Source organism: Sciurus vulgaris (genome assembly GCF_902686455.1).
Source record: "Sciurus vulgaris genome assembly, chromosome: 1".
Classification (NCBI taxonomy): domain Eukaryota; kingdom Metazoa; phylum Chordata; class Mammalia; order Rodentia; family Sciuridae; genus Sciurus; species Sciurus vulgaris.
Genome location: NC_136461.1, coordinates 35425319 through 35438910, shown reverse-complemented (window position 1 = coordinate 35438910; position 13592 = coordinate 35425319). Strand labels below are relative to the sequence as shown.

At 36.5% G+C, this 13592-nt stretch overlaps 1 protein-coding gene across 9 annotated transcripts in view; it reads right to left on the bottom strand.

Moving 5' to 3' along the window:
• MAST2 (microtubule associated serine/threonine kinase 2) overlaps positions 1-13592 on the bottom strand; it is a 265812-nt gene that overhangs the window by 48787 nt on the left and 203433 nt on the right. The gene's annotated exons all lie outside the window — the stretch shown is intronic.

Sequence of the window (13592 nt, the reverse complement as noted above, 5' to 3'; positions counted from 1 at the left end):
GCCTTTACAATGTTCAGGTATGTTCCTACTATCCCTATCTTATTTTTAAATACTACTTTTCCAGCTTTTATTTCCAGCTAGCCCACATCTCTGACGATTACCCACTCCCTCCCCATGCAGGACATGGGCAGAATATCAGTATCAGACCTTACCTGCAGGTCCATAAACAACTTATCTCCTGAATTGGGCCTAAACAGGCCCCAAAATGCTTTGCTCAACAAATGGATTTTTCTGTAATCTTGGGTTCTGATTACTCCATACATATGTCATATTTCCAATAATACCCACGATAGGAGTTAGGGTTGGGGTTAGGGAAGGTTCACTGGATTGGACATAGGGGAGTTGGGGGAAAGGAGCGGGATGAGAATGGGAAAGGCAGCAGAATGAATCACACATAACTTTCCTATGTTCATATATGAATACACGACCAGTGTAACTCCGCATCATGTACAACCATAAAAAAGGGAAATTATACTCCATGTATATATGATATGTCAAAATACTTTCTGTCATGAAAAACCAGAAAGAACAAATAAAAAGTAATACCCATAGTAACCCTCAATGCTACACAAACATAGCATTGTTTGATGAAATCCCCAGATAGGGATATCAAGAGAGATTTTTCAGAAGAAAATTTTTCAAGAAAGAAAGAAAGAAAAAAAACCCCACCCCCAGTAGGTAATGATTAACATGTTAAAAAGTGACTACACAAAGGAAAACAAAAAAATATAGATTTTACACATACATATTTTCCATACTAAGATAAATCAATGCATAAATCTTCTTTAAAGCTCACAGTCCACTCTATCTTTCAGATCGTGTACTTCTTGCTTTCTCTTAATAATATTAATCTTGTCTCTCATTCTGGCCTCTTCTTAAATTCCTTTCTGTAGCAAACCTCAAGAACCTATGCCCCTTCCAGTGACCTGAACTGAGGTTTACTTCTCCTTGAGGACCTACCTCTTCAGGAAACCTATCCCACTGATACAATTAGCTCTGAGTTTTCCATGCTCTCTATCTAGGGCAATCCCTTATGATAATTCCCCTCTGCTGGGCACAAGAGGCTGCTTGGGTACAAGAAAAGTAAGTGATCTTGAGTAGTTGCTTCCTTAGCCAGGACTTAATAAGGATCAGACCTTCTCAGAAAATATTAAGGCCTTAAGAAATAAACAAACAAACATGAAAGCAAGCAAATAAACAAAACAAAACACCTATGCTTTTTGGATACGTCATCTCAAAGATTAACAAGTACAAGTTGAGCATTACTTACCTGAAATGCTTAGAATTGTCATGTTGGTGCTCAAAAAGTTTGCTTTTGGAGCATTTTAGATTTTCTAATTAGGGTTGCCCTATCTATATCCATAGCCTGACACTTGACATTTAATGCTAACTGCTCTTGGTGGGTTCCCCAAACTATCCACGTAAAGCCACAAGAAAATCCCTGGACCTGAGTATCCTACAATGACTAACCTTCCCAGGACCAGGTCTGATTGGTACTGATTATAGGGGAAAATACACAGAGGCACAAAGAATCTCCCTGACGCTCTTAAGAAAGCTGGCAATACATAAAACACACATATATCAGAAATAATTAACACCAAAAGGGGAAAAAATGGCAAAAAATAGAGCATCACTAAGCTGTAGTACAACTTCAAGTGGGAAGAAAAGAGGAGATACAGATGAAATATTTGAAGAAATACTGTCCAGCAATTTTTCAAATTTGATGAAAACTATTTAAGACACATCTAAGAATTTCCAAGAAACCCAAGTATAAGAGAGTTTGGGAGTATAGCTCAGTGGTAAAGCATTTGACTAGCATGCACAAATGCCCAGCACCTCAAGAGAGGAAAGAAAGAGAACACTACACAAGAACTGCACATCATAATCAAAGAGCTTAAAACTCAAATTAATGAAAAAAAACTCCAAAAGGAGTCATGGGTAGGGTAAAAGGGACAAGATACATATAGATGAACAAAAGTGATTACAGGAGATTTCTCATTGGAATTGATGCAAGAAGACAGTGGAGTAACATCTTTAAATTATGAAAAGAAAAAAAGAATTCTGCCAAATGAGAGTTCTTATATTCGGGGGAGTGAAGAATTTGACTGGCTTCTGTTCCCAGTTCCAGGGATGAAGCCTCTAAATTCAAGTCATAGGAGTATCTTTGTTATTCATGGCAGGTCCAGATGCTTTATGCTAATGAGACGGCTCAGGGTGGACTCAGGGTGGGGGCTGGCCAAATCAGGTTAAGACTCTGAGCTACTTGACACCAGGTCCTGGAAGCGGGAAGGAGGTCAAAGACTGAGTTCAATCAGGTTCAATTGATCATGCAGATGCAATGAATCCCCAGTAAATACTTGTATACAAACCCCTGGTGAGCGTCTTTGGTTAATAATCTTTGTGTGCTGTTACATATCAATATGCTGGGAGGATGATGAGATTCAGACTTTATAAGAACGAATAATGGAAATTTCAAATTTGGGACCCTATATATCTGTTTCTTAGGCTGGTCCTGATTTGTATCTTTTTTACTGTAATAAAACAGTAATGGTCAGTATAGTGCTTACCTGAGCTTTAAAGAGAATCATTCTAGTGAATTACTGAACCTGAGACATAGTGGGAAATGTTTAATTTGTATTAGAGATAGGAATTTGGGAATACAGAAAAGGAAAGATAGACTGTCTCAAGAGATGTATCCATAAACCACTGAAATGCAGGAAACACCCATGAACCCTTGGAAATCCTGAGCAACCCAGTCTAGACCAGAGGCCTGTGCCCTTGACCCATGCCTTGGTCTTCAAAAAGTAACATGAAGCAATGTGTTAAGTGCTGGAAAAACTGGTGCTGAATTGTGTAATTCTGCCCTGACTCCTCTAGCCCAGCCCCTGCTACTCTGTGAATATTAACGCCCACACCAACACACTGCTGTCTCTCCTTCTGGAGATAGCCCCCATTCTCCCTTGAAGGTGCCTCTGCTTCCTTGAATAAACCTCTGTCTATTATATCTCTGACTGGTGTGTGCTGAAATTCTTTTCCAAGAACTCCACCACCGGTCCTGAGTCAAGTTCCCCTTTCTTCCGGAAACTCATCTGACCCTTCTTCAGAGACATCTATAACAGTGACACACAGAGTTGATCAGAAGTATGTGGCCTGAGAACCCCCCAAGTTTGTGACTGGTGTCTAAAATGAAGCAATTTTATGGTGGACTGGGCCCTTAACATAGGTTAAAGTTTGGTCAAATTTTGGTAGTAAGGGTTCAAAGTCATTAAAAACCTTTACAGATTAAAAAAAAAAAAAAAAAAAAAGGTAAATGATATCTTCAACAACCACACTATAAGAATAGTTTAAAAACTGTCCTTTATGCAGAAGGGAAATGATACCAGGTGGAAATAAGGATACACACACACATAAAAATGAAGAGAGCTAGAAAAGTGAACTGCATAGGAAAATATGTAAGGTTTTATTTATTACTACTTGTTTAAATTCAAATCTCTTTAAAAAAATTAAATGAACTGGGTGTAATCCTAGCTAAGCCAGGAGGCTAAGAAATCAGGAGGATCACACGTTCTAAGCCAGCATGGGCGACTTTGGGAGATCCTATCTCAAAATGGAAAAATAAAATAAAATAAAAAGATCTGGGGATGTAGCTCATTGGTAGAGCAACCTTGGGTTCAATCCCCAGTACACTACCAATAATAATGATAATAATAATAATAGTAATAATAAAAATAAATGCTTAAGCAGAATAATATTATGGTGGTATGGTATTTATAACATGAGAATTAAAAATCTAAAAATAATAACAAAGTGTAGGAAGAGAGAACAGAAGATATACTTTATGCCAAGTGATATAATATTATTTGAAGGGAGATAGTGATAGGTTAGAGACACATCCTACAAATGCTAATACAACCACTAAACAACAAAGAGTTACAGTCCACAAACCAATAAAGTCTATAAAATGGTGTAGTATTTTATATATATATATATATATATACATACACACACACACACATATATATGTATTTTTTGTTGTTGTTGTTTTTGTCTATGGTTCCTGCCTCATAACTACCTCCCTAAACAGACCATAAGAACCAGAATTTCTTTTCCCCTGGATAAGTCTAATCTTGTCCCACCTTTCTGTTTTGAAACTGATGATATAAGAATTTTTTGACACTACCTTGTCTGATAGTAAGTTATAAGATCCTCCTCATTCTAGAGGAGTCCTAAGCCATACTCTGAAGGATGGAGTGTGGCCCCAACAAGCCAAGAAGAATCTGAATAGACAGGCCTTGTTGGTCTTCCCTACCCAAGCAATTAGCAATCATGCCTGAGCAATGAAGTTTCCATACAAACCCACAGGACCTAGGACTTGGATAGCTTCTGGACAGGTGATTATGGTGGGAAATTTCTAGAGGGTGGCATGGCTGAAGAGGGCTAAAAGCTCCATGCTCCTTCTCCCACATTTCACCTAAAGCATCCCTTATTTGTATCCTTTAAAAGGTCCTTTAACATAAATTGGTAAACATGTTTCCCTGAGTTCTGTGAGCTGCTCAAAAAATTAATCAAACCGAAGGAGGGGGCTGACTTTAATTGAGAGTCAGTAAGTAAGAAGCACAGATAAAACAACCTGTTGCTTGCAACTGGTATCTAAACTAGGGGAGGCATTCTTGGGTACTGAACCTTTAATCTGTGAGATCTGACACTATATAAAAAGAATACTTCCTACCTCATTCTATGAGGCCAGTAATATCTTAATGCCCAAATTAAATAAAAATATTATAAGAAAAGAAAAGTACAGACCAATATTTCTTATGAACATAGATGTAAAAAAATGTTAGGGGCTGGTGATGTAACTCAGTGGTAGAGTACTTGCCTAGCATGCACAAGGCCTTGGATTCAATTCCTGGCACAGAGAAAAAAAATTTTTAAAAACTCAGTAACATGTTACAAATATCAAATCTAACAAAGCATAAAAAGTATGTACTGCCAGGATTGGTGGCACATACCTTTAACCCCAGCAATTTGAGAGGCTAAGGAAGGAGGCTCACAAGTTTGAGGCCAGTCTCAGCAACTTAGTGAGACACTCAGCAATTTAGTGAACCCTGTCTCTAAAAAATATAAAGGACTGGGGATGTAACTCAGTGGTAAAGTACCTCTGGATTCAACCCCCAGTACCAAACAAAAACAAACCAACAAAAAAACCCCACAAACACCATATGGTAACCAAGTAGAATTTACTCCAGGTATGGTAAGGCCGTTTTAGCATTGAAAAATTAATACAATCTACTCTATCAACAGACTACAGAAGAAAACCATATTATTATAAAAAGTGATGAGAAAAAGCATTTGACTGGGCCGGGTATGTAGCTCAGTAATAGAGTACCCTGAGGCACACACAAGGCCCTGAGTTCAGTCCTAAGTGCTGCAGGGGGTGGGGAAAGGAAAAAAAAAAAAAAAGAAAGAAAAGAAAAGAAAGAAAGGAAAGAAAAGAAAAAGAATTAAAAGAAAAATCTAACACCCACTAAGAACTTTTCTGATAAAAAGTCAGCAAACTAGGAACAGAGAATGTCCTGAAATTCAAGAACATCTAAGGAAGACATATAGCTAACATCACACTTAATGATGAGAAACTGAATACTTTTCCTCTAAGAATGGGAACAAGGCAATGATTCATCCTGGAAGTCCCAGCTAGTGAAATAAGACAGGGCAAGAAAATAAAAGGTAAACAGATTGGAAAAGTGAAAATAAAACTTATCTTTTTTAAAGAAGTCTATGTAGAACATCCTAAAGAATCAATAAATACTGCTCAGGGACCTAAGAAGCAAGTCTGATAAGGCTGCAGATACAAAGCTAATATAAAAAAATCAACTGTGTTCTTTGATACCAGCAGTGAACAACTGGAATTTGAAATTAAAAACATCATTGCTGTGCAGGGTGATGCATACCCCTAATCCCAGCTACTCAGGAGGCTGAAGCAGGAGGTTAGCCAGTTTGAGGTTAGCCTCAGCAACTTAGGGAGACCCTGTCTCAAAACAAAGGATTTTTAAAAAGGACTGTGCAGAGGGTGGGCAGGGGCATATAACTCAGTGGTAGAGCTCTCCTGGGTTCCATTCCCAGTACCAAAGGAGGGGTGAACTACAACATCATTAACAAAAAATGAAATACTCATGAATAAATCTAGCAAAATATGCTTAAGACTCTATATGCTGTATATTATAAAACTCTCAAGAAATCTGAAGTTGGGTGCAGTAATACACGCCTATAATCCCAGCAACCTGGAAAGCTAAGTCAGAAGGATTGCAAGTTTGGGGCCAGACCTGACAACTTAGCAAGAGCCTGTCTCAAAAAAAAAAAAAAAAAAAAAAAAAAAAAATGGGCTGGGAATGTAGCTTGGTGGTAAAGTGCCCTGTGGTCAATCCCAAGTACTGAAAAAAAGGATATACAGATCTAAATAAATGAAGAGATTACTGCATGTTCATGATTTGGAATATCCAATATTACTAAAATGTTAGTTCTTTCCAATTTCATCTATAGATTAAATGCAATACAAATGAAAATTCAAACAGGCTAGATTGTGAATATTGACAAACTGATTCTAAAGCTTATACTGAGAGGCAAAATAGTCAGAATAGCCAGCAAAATACTGAAGAAGAATAAAGCTGGAGGTGTGGAACTGCCCAATATTGAGATTCACTATAAAGCTACAGCAATCAAGCATGGTGTAAGTGGAAGATCAGAAACACAGAGCAGTGGAACAGAGGAGAGAAGCTAGAAACAGACTCACAGAAATATAACTAGGCAATTCAATGGAGAAAAGGCAGTCTTATCAACAAATGGTGCTAGAGTAACTGAATACTGATATGTAAGCAAATGAATCCAAACTTTGCAAAAATAAACTCAAAATGGATTGTGTAAATGATCCTGATGTAAGATTGATCTACAAAACTATGAAATCAAAACTATGAAACTTCTAGCAGATAACAGAAATCTAGGTGACCTTGGGTTTGGCACTGAAATTTTAGATATGAAACCAAAAGCACAATCAATGAAAGAAAAAATTGACAAATTGAACTGCATTAAAATTAAGAAATTCTGCTCTACAAGTGATACTATTGAGCAAATGGAAAAGATAAGCCACAGACTACAAAAAAAATTTGTAAAAACACACATCTGATAAAAGACTTGTATCCAAAGTGTACAAAAAAAAAAAATCTTAAATCTCAATAATAAGAAAAAATATACCTAAGTGAACAATGGGCAAAGGATCTGAACAACCACCTCACAAAGAAGATATACTGAACGATGACTTATCATACACATGGATAAAAACTGACAATACTCAGTGCTGGTGAGGATGGGGAACAATGGAAACTTTTGTTATTGTTGGTAGGAAAACAAAATGGTATAGCCATTTGTAAGACAGGTTAGCAGTTTCTAATAAAGTTAACACAGTCTTACCACAATCCAGCAACTGCACTAATTACTACAGCTAATACCATGGTTAATAGTAAAGATGAAAATGCTCTAAGCCAGGAACAAAGCAAAGATATCTTCTATTCAAAACTCTACTGGAGATTCAGCCAGTGGAATAAGGCATGTTGTCTTTCTTCATAGACAACAGGGATGTTTACGTAAACAATCTGACAGAATCTACAATGAAGCTACTACAATAAGTGAGTCAGCAAGGCTTCAGGATACAAGATCAATATACAAAAATCAATTATAGTTATGCATATTAGGAATAGCCAGAATTTGAAAATAAAATTACTATTTAGGACTGCCTAAAACTATGAAACACTTAGGGATAAATCTGACAAAAGATGTAAAAAGCTATGCAAAACATTGTCAAGAAAAATTAAAGACGATCTAAATAAATGGAAAAATAAACCATGCTCAAGGGTCAGAAGATCTGACATTATTAAGTCAATTCTCTGAGTTACAAATTACAATGCCAATCAAAAGAACCTTTTTGATGATCTGATCTTAAAATTCATATGGAAATGCAAAGGACAACTCTCTCTCTCTCTCTCTCTCTCTCTCTATATATATATATATATATATATATATAGTTAAACAACTATATAATTCCACTTAGGTAAATTTCTACAAAATTCAAATTAGTCTATAAGTGACAGAAAGCAGATGAGTAGTTGCCTAGAGTTGGGAGGAGTCACAAAAGGTTAAGTGGAAACCTTTGGGAGATGATAAATACATTCACTACTTTGTGGTGATGGTTTCATGGATGTATATCTACATATATTGTTATCAAACTGTATACTTTGAATACTGTATAATATGTCTCAGTGAAATCTGTTTAAATACAAATCAATAAAACAAATATTTAAGATATTTTATCCATCGTACAAAATTCTTTTTTCTTCTTTAGAGTGAAATGTGATTAAGTTGGCTAATATTTTTAGAAATCTTAGGGGTTGTGTGTGTGTGTGTGCATGCGTGTTACTGGGGATCAGACCCAGAGCCTTGCACGTGCTAGTTGAAGTTTCTACCATTAAGCTTTGCCCCCAGTCCTGTGGTTTGGTTTTTAAATTTAGATTTTGTGACTTGGTTTTATTACAGATTAAAAATATACCTTGCAGAGACATGTAGCTTCCACAGAAGTGCATTGTTCAATCTATTTATTAGATCATGATACTTGTTTTTCAATTCCATTTAAAGGATGATATATTTCTATGATGACAAGCAGTTCTTAGAAACAGATTATAGTTTTATATTTTCACCTTACATTTGGAAGGCTAGAAATGGTCTATTTCTAATGTTTTAGAATAGCAGTTTCATCAGTTTTTATAGATACCATATGTTTTGGTCAACAAAAATCACAAATAGATTGGAAATATTTGTAAACTTCCACTTTCAAAATGTGTTCTCTGTGGCACAATTTTCTTTTTAAATGTAGACACTTCCCAATCAATGTTAAAATGTCACATTCACTCTAAAAAGACAGATAAGAATATTTGCTCTAAACTTTCCCCAATATCTTTTAAATAGCACACTATAAAAATCACTAGCTAGCATAGAAAAGATCAGAAAATTTGGACATTTTATTTTTAAAAACCATATTACATCATTTAGTTTGGCCATTAATTTAATTTGCTACAAGACAACCAGTTAATTTCCTTATTGTACCACATTTTCAAAGACCCCCTCCATGCCCATTACAAAATATTGTAAAAATGCAATACTGTAATATGTTATGATATGCTGAAGGGTAGGAATGACTGAGGATGTATTGTGGAACTCCACTTTTTGTTCATGCTATGTCATGTACAACTTATGACACAGTCTGACATATGGAGCTAATGGGAATAACCAGTGTCAACCCATACCTTAAGTATTTGTAAAGCCAAATGCAATTCTTATATTTTATGATACAAGTGTTTTAATATTTTCTCCTACATTTCAATTAATCATCTTTAGAGAACCATTTTGGACAATGTTGTTACTGACAAATTCTTAGTAGAATGACAGGCACAATGTGATACATTAGAAAAAGTGTCCACCTCCAAAAGTTCAACAATCCAAATGAAAAGTGATTAGGGACTACATAAGGTCAAAATCCGAATGTGTTCATCTAGAATTAGTTTACAATCACCTCTATATCAAAGGCTTTTTCTGAATCTTAAATTGAATCCTTGATTACACCTACAGAATTAAAGCCATCATACATTATACCTTTATTATAGTGTTAATAAGTATTTCTTAATTTATCAATTTTTAAGGTTCTTAAATTTACTCAGAAGAATTTTTAAGAGTTGATTCACAATTCAACATTTTATATACCAAATATGGCCAACATGGAGGAAAGGAAATAGTTTCCAAGTTTCACAGTTGTTGCCTGGATATAGGCAAAAACAGGTCATTGTGTATGTGACTGAAGACTGAAATCTTTAGCAAAAAGCCTCTGTATGCAAGGGGAAATCATGGTGGATTCCTACCACCTGGCAACCCAGAAGATAACAAATGAGCATTCCTTCCTCCAGGCCAGGTTCCCAGTAGATGTTTGAAATCTATTCTAACACAACTTCCAACTGGGTGAACAGCAAGCATACAGCCTTAGTGCAGACTCCACAGGTTAAGAGCAAAGTCCTCAATATGACCGCCTTACTTCCAACACTAACCCTAAGACTTGGGGGTACAGAGCCACTGAGACCCGTATACTTCTGACTGGTCATAAAATTGAGAATTTCATAGTCTCCCAAGGTTCAAGAGTTCACTAGATCAACTCACAGAGCTCAAGAAAACACTATACTTATTATTACAGTTTTATTATAAAGGAACACGTAGGGAGAGTGAGGTCTGGGAGGAAATGTAGAACTCCTGGGTCCTCGCCTTGTGGAATCAGGGAGTGCCATCCTCCCACTCATTAATGTGTTCACCAAACAGGAAGCTCTATTGAGCTTTGGTGTCCAGAGTTTTTATTGGGATTTCATTACATAGTTAAACTCAATCTTAGACCACTATCCCTTTCTGCAGGGCAGGTTGGCCCAAAGTCACATCCCTCTAATTATATGGCTAGTCTTTCTGGTGACCAGCCCTCAGGAGGAAACTACCTAGGGGCCCACCATGAGTCACCTCATTAGCAAAGCAACACTACTAAGTCTCAGAAAATTCAAAAGCTTTTAGAAGTGTCCGGGAACTTGGAACAAAAAGCACAGAAATTCTTCATCATACTACAGATGCTGAGTCCTAAAAATATGTTACCTTTATTTCTTCAATATTTACTTTGCCTTAAAAAGGTCAAAGTTGCTACTATTTATGGCAGAATAAAAATCATTTGATTTGGTTTTATCATGGGGAAGAGTGTAAGATGTTAAAATATTAATATTTTAAAAAAATTTAAGGGCTGGAGTTATAGCCCAATGGTAGAGCACTTGCCTAGCAAGTGTGAGGCACTGAGTTTGATTCTCAGCACCACATATATATAGATAAAATAAAAAATTTAAAACAATTCTTCTTAATGTCTTACATTTCCAGTTCTATCCCCAGAAAAATCACATCAGTGAGAAGAACTCTTTAAGATAGCCAGAAGTGGCTCAATAGTACAAAAAAATGTGACAGAAAACCTAGCAGCCCAGGATGTAGGCTTTTCAAACTCATCAAGCATTTTAGTGGATGGAGGAGACAGTTCAAAGGCAAGACATCATGAACCCCGAAGAAATAAGCTGTAATGAAACAACAAACAAGAACTGGAGGATTGCCCTTGAAACAGCTGCTTCCCCTGACACAGTTTAGTTATAAAGGAATACAATTATATAGCAAGCACCTGTGTAAATAGCACCCAGAATAACAGTTCCACCTTCCAAAGCCTATATATAATCTTCTCAGTCAAAACCCCATCCATTCCCCACTTAAGGTCAACATTATCTTGATTTTTATAACAGGTATTTCCTTACAGTTTTACCAACTAAGAATGCATCGCTAAAGGTTTGGATATCTCTCATACAGTTTTAAAAAGTGAGATATAATTCACATATAAAATTCACCCTTTTAAAACTTCTTTTATTTTTGGGGGGCATACTAGGGATTGAAACCAGGAGTGCTTTACTACTGAGCCACATCCCCAGTCCTTTTTTTATATTTTATTTAGAGATAGGGTCTCATTAAGTTGCTTAGGGCCTCATTAAGTTGCCCAGGCTGGCCTTCATCTTGTGATCCTTCTGCTTCAGGCTCCCAAGTTCCTCTATATCTGGCACAGAAGAGGTCTAAATCTATCCTAGAGAGACCTCCTTCCAAGTCTGTTCTTCCTTGGATACTCTCCTTCAGTTTTATAGTTTCACCTGTTCAAATTACTGTCTGGTTTTTGACTCCTAATTAGATACAGATGGACATTAATGAGAAAATGAATACATAAATTTTGTGGTTTAGTTATACAATGGAATAGTTTCCATATAATAAAAATAGACTGATTCCAGTTTCTGGTCTGGTATGTAAAGAAGTTAGGAGTTGCCACCCTGTCCTAACAAGTAAAAAGCTCAACAAACTGAAAAAACAACTCTTAGATCTGTCTGCAAAATGAGGTTACAGGACAAATCACCACTCACCAAACTGGAGGGACAGAGAGGCAGAAACAGAATCAGAACTTACTGAATCAGAAACTCACAAGCAAAAACTTCCATGGAAACCAGTGCCAAACCAGGAAAACCTCAACTGTAATTGATAAACTGCTGAAGGTTCAATGTGGACTATGATGAGAGTTAAAAACTCCAGAGAGACCCAGTCACAGCCAGTCTCCCACTTGTTCATAAGTTTTATCCACAGGAGATTTACCAGGTCTTCACAGTGAATATTGAAGAAAACCTTATAATTCTAGTAGGAGAGAAAAAGTCACTACTCTGTTCTTAACAAGGCCTATCCTCAGAAGAGGCTATTTTACTGGTGTTAACCTGTTGGAAAGGGCAATACCCAGCACCTGCCTCCCATAGCCTTTCTACCACCTAAGGTGGGGACTGAGACTGGCAAGCACTAGTTCACATTTGAGGGAAGAATCTCTGAGCTTGAGGACATGATGAAAGACGAAGACTTAATCACAGGACTATAAAATACTTCCTCTTTCCCTACACCTTATAAATAGTAAGTGAATTACTATTTACTGTAGTTATTTTATTCATATCCACCTGTCAACAAAAAATTACAAGGCATACTAAAAGGCAACAAATAGTTTAAAAAGAACAAGCATCAGAACTACAGTCAGATATGACAGGAATGTTGAAATTATCAGGATAGGAAACTTTTTGTTTGTTTTTTGTTTTTGTTTTTTTTTGGTTTTGTTTTTTGAACTGAAATTATCAGATTTTATTTAGCATGCTAATACAATTTATCCTGGTAATAAATTAATATGTACAGTTATAAAAATGTTTGGTGCTAAGAAAATGCTTCTGAATGTAAAGTATACGCAGAATCCTTTAAACAGCCAACTTAATTTTCAAACTCAGAAGTGTGGTAGCATCAAGTCACTGATGAAAACTGGAGTTCCCATTTCCTGTAATTCATGATTCAGACAGTTTTGAGTTTATAAAGGTTTTAATTACCCATTCCATTCCAGTAAGCTTGCACACCTGAAATGAGAACTGACAACTGAAAACCTTCTGACCCCATCTCCTATACCTGTACAGGTGAGGGATCCACCAGCCTGGTTGGCCTCAGACTCCAGAACTAACCAGAGACTGGGTTAAATCAGTTCACAGAGGGGCTCCACAAATGTCTGTGGGGCTAAATAAGGCACAAGCATCACTCAGAACTCCAGTCATACCTGAAAAACCTTGGTTTTACTTTCTGCTTACTATAGGATTAGTTCCTGGTATGTTCTTTCTCAAACTTAACACGGTTGCTTTAAAACAAAATCATTCTATTATTGCAGTATATCAACAATCACTGACTGCTAAAGCTGTTTATATTTCTTTTCTCCTGGGATGTTTGAACTTGGGCAACTTTTCTTTCTGGTCTATGCTCACAGTAGACCTACATCAAGATTATCTGTTCATTGGCAGCAGAGAAAGTTTATATGTTAGCACCATCTATGATGAGCATGGAACAGTTCATTTCTCTTTGCAGGTTGCTGCCACGAGAATCAA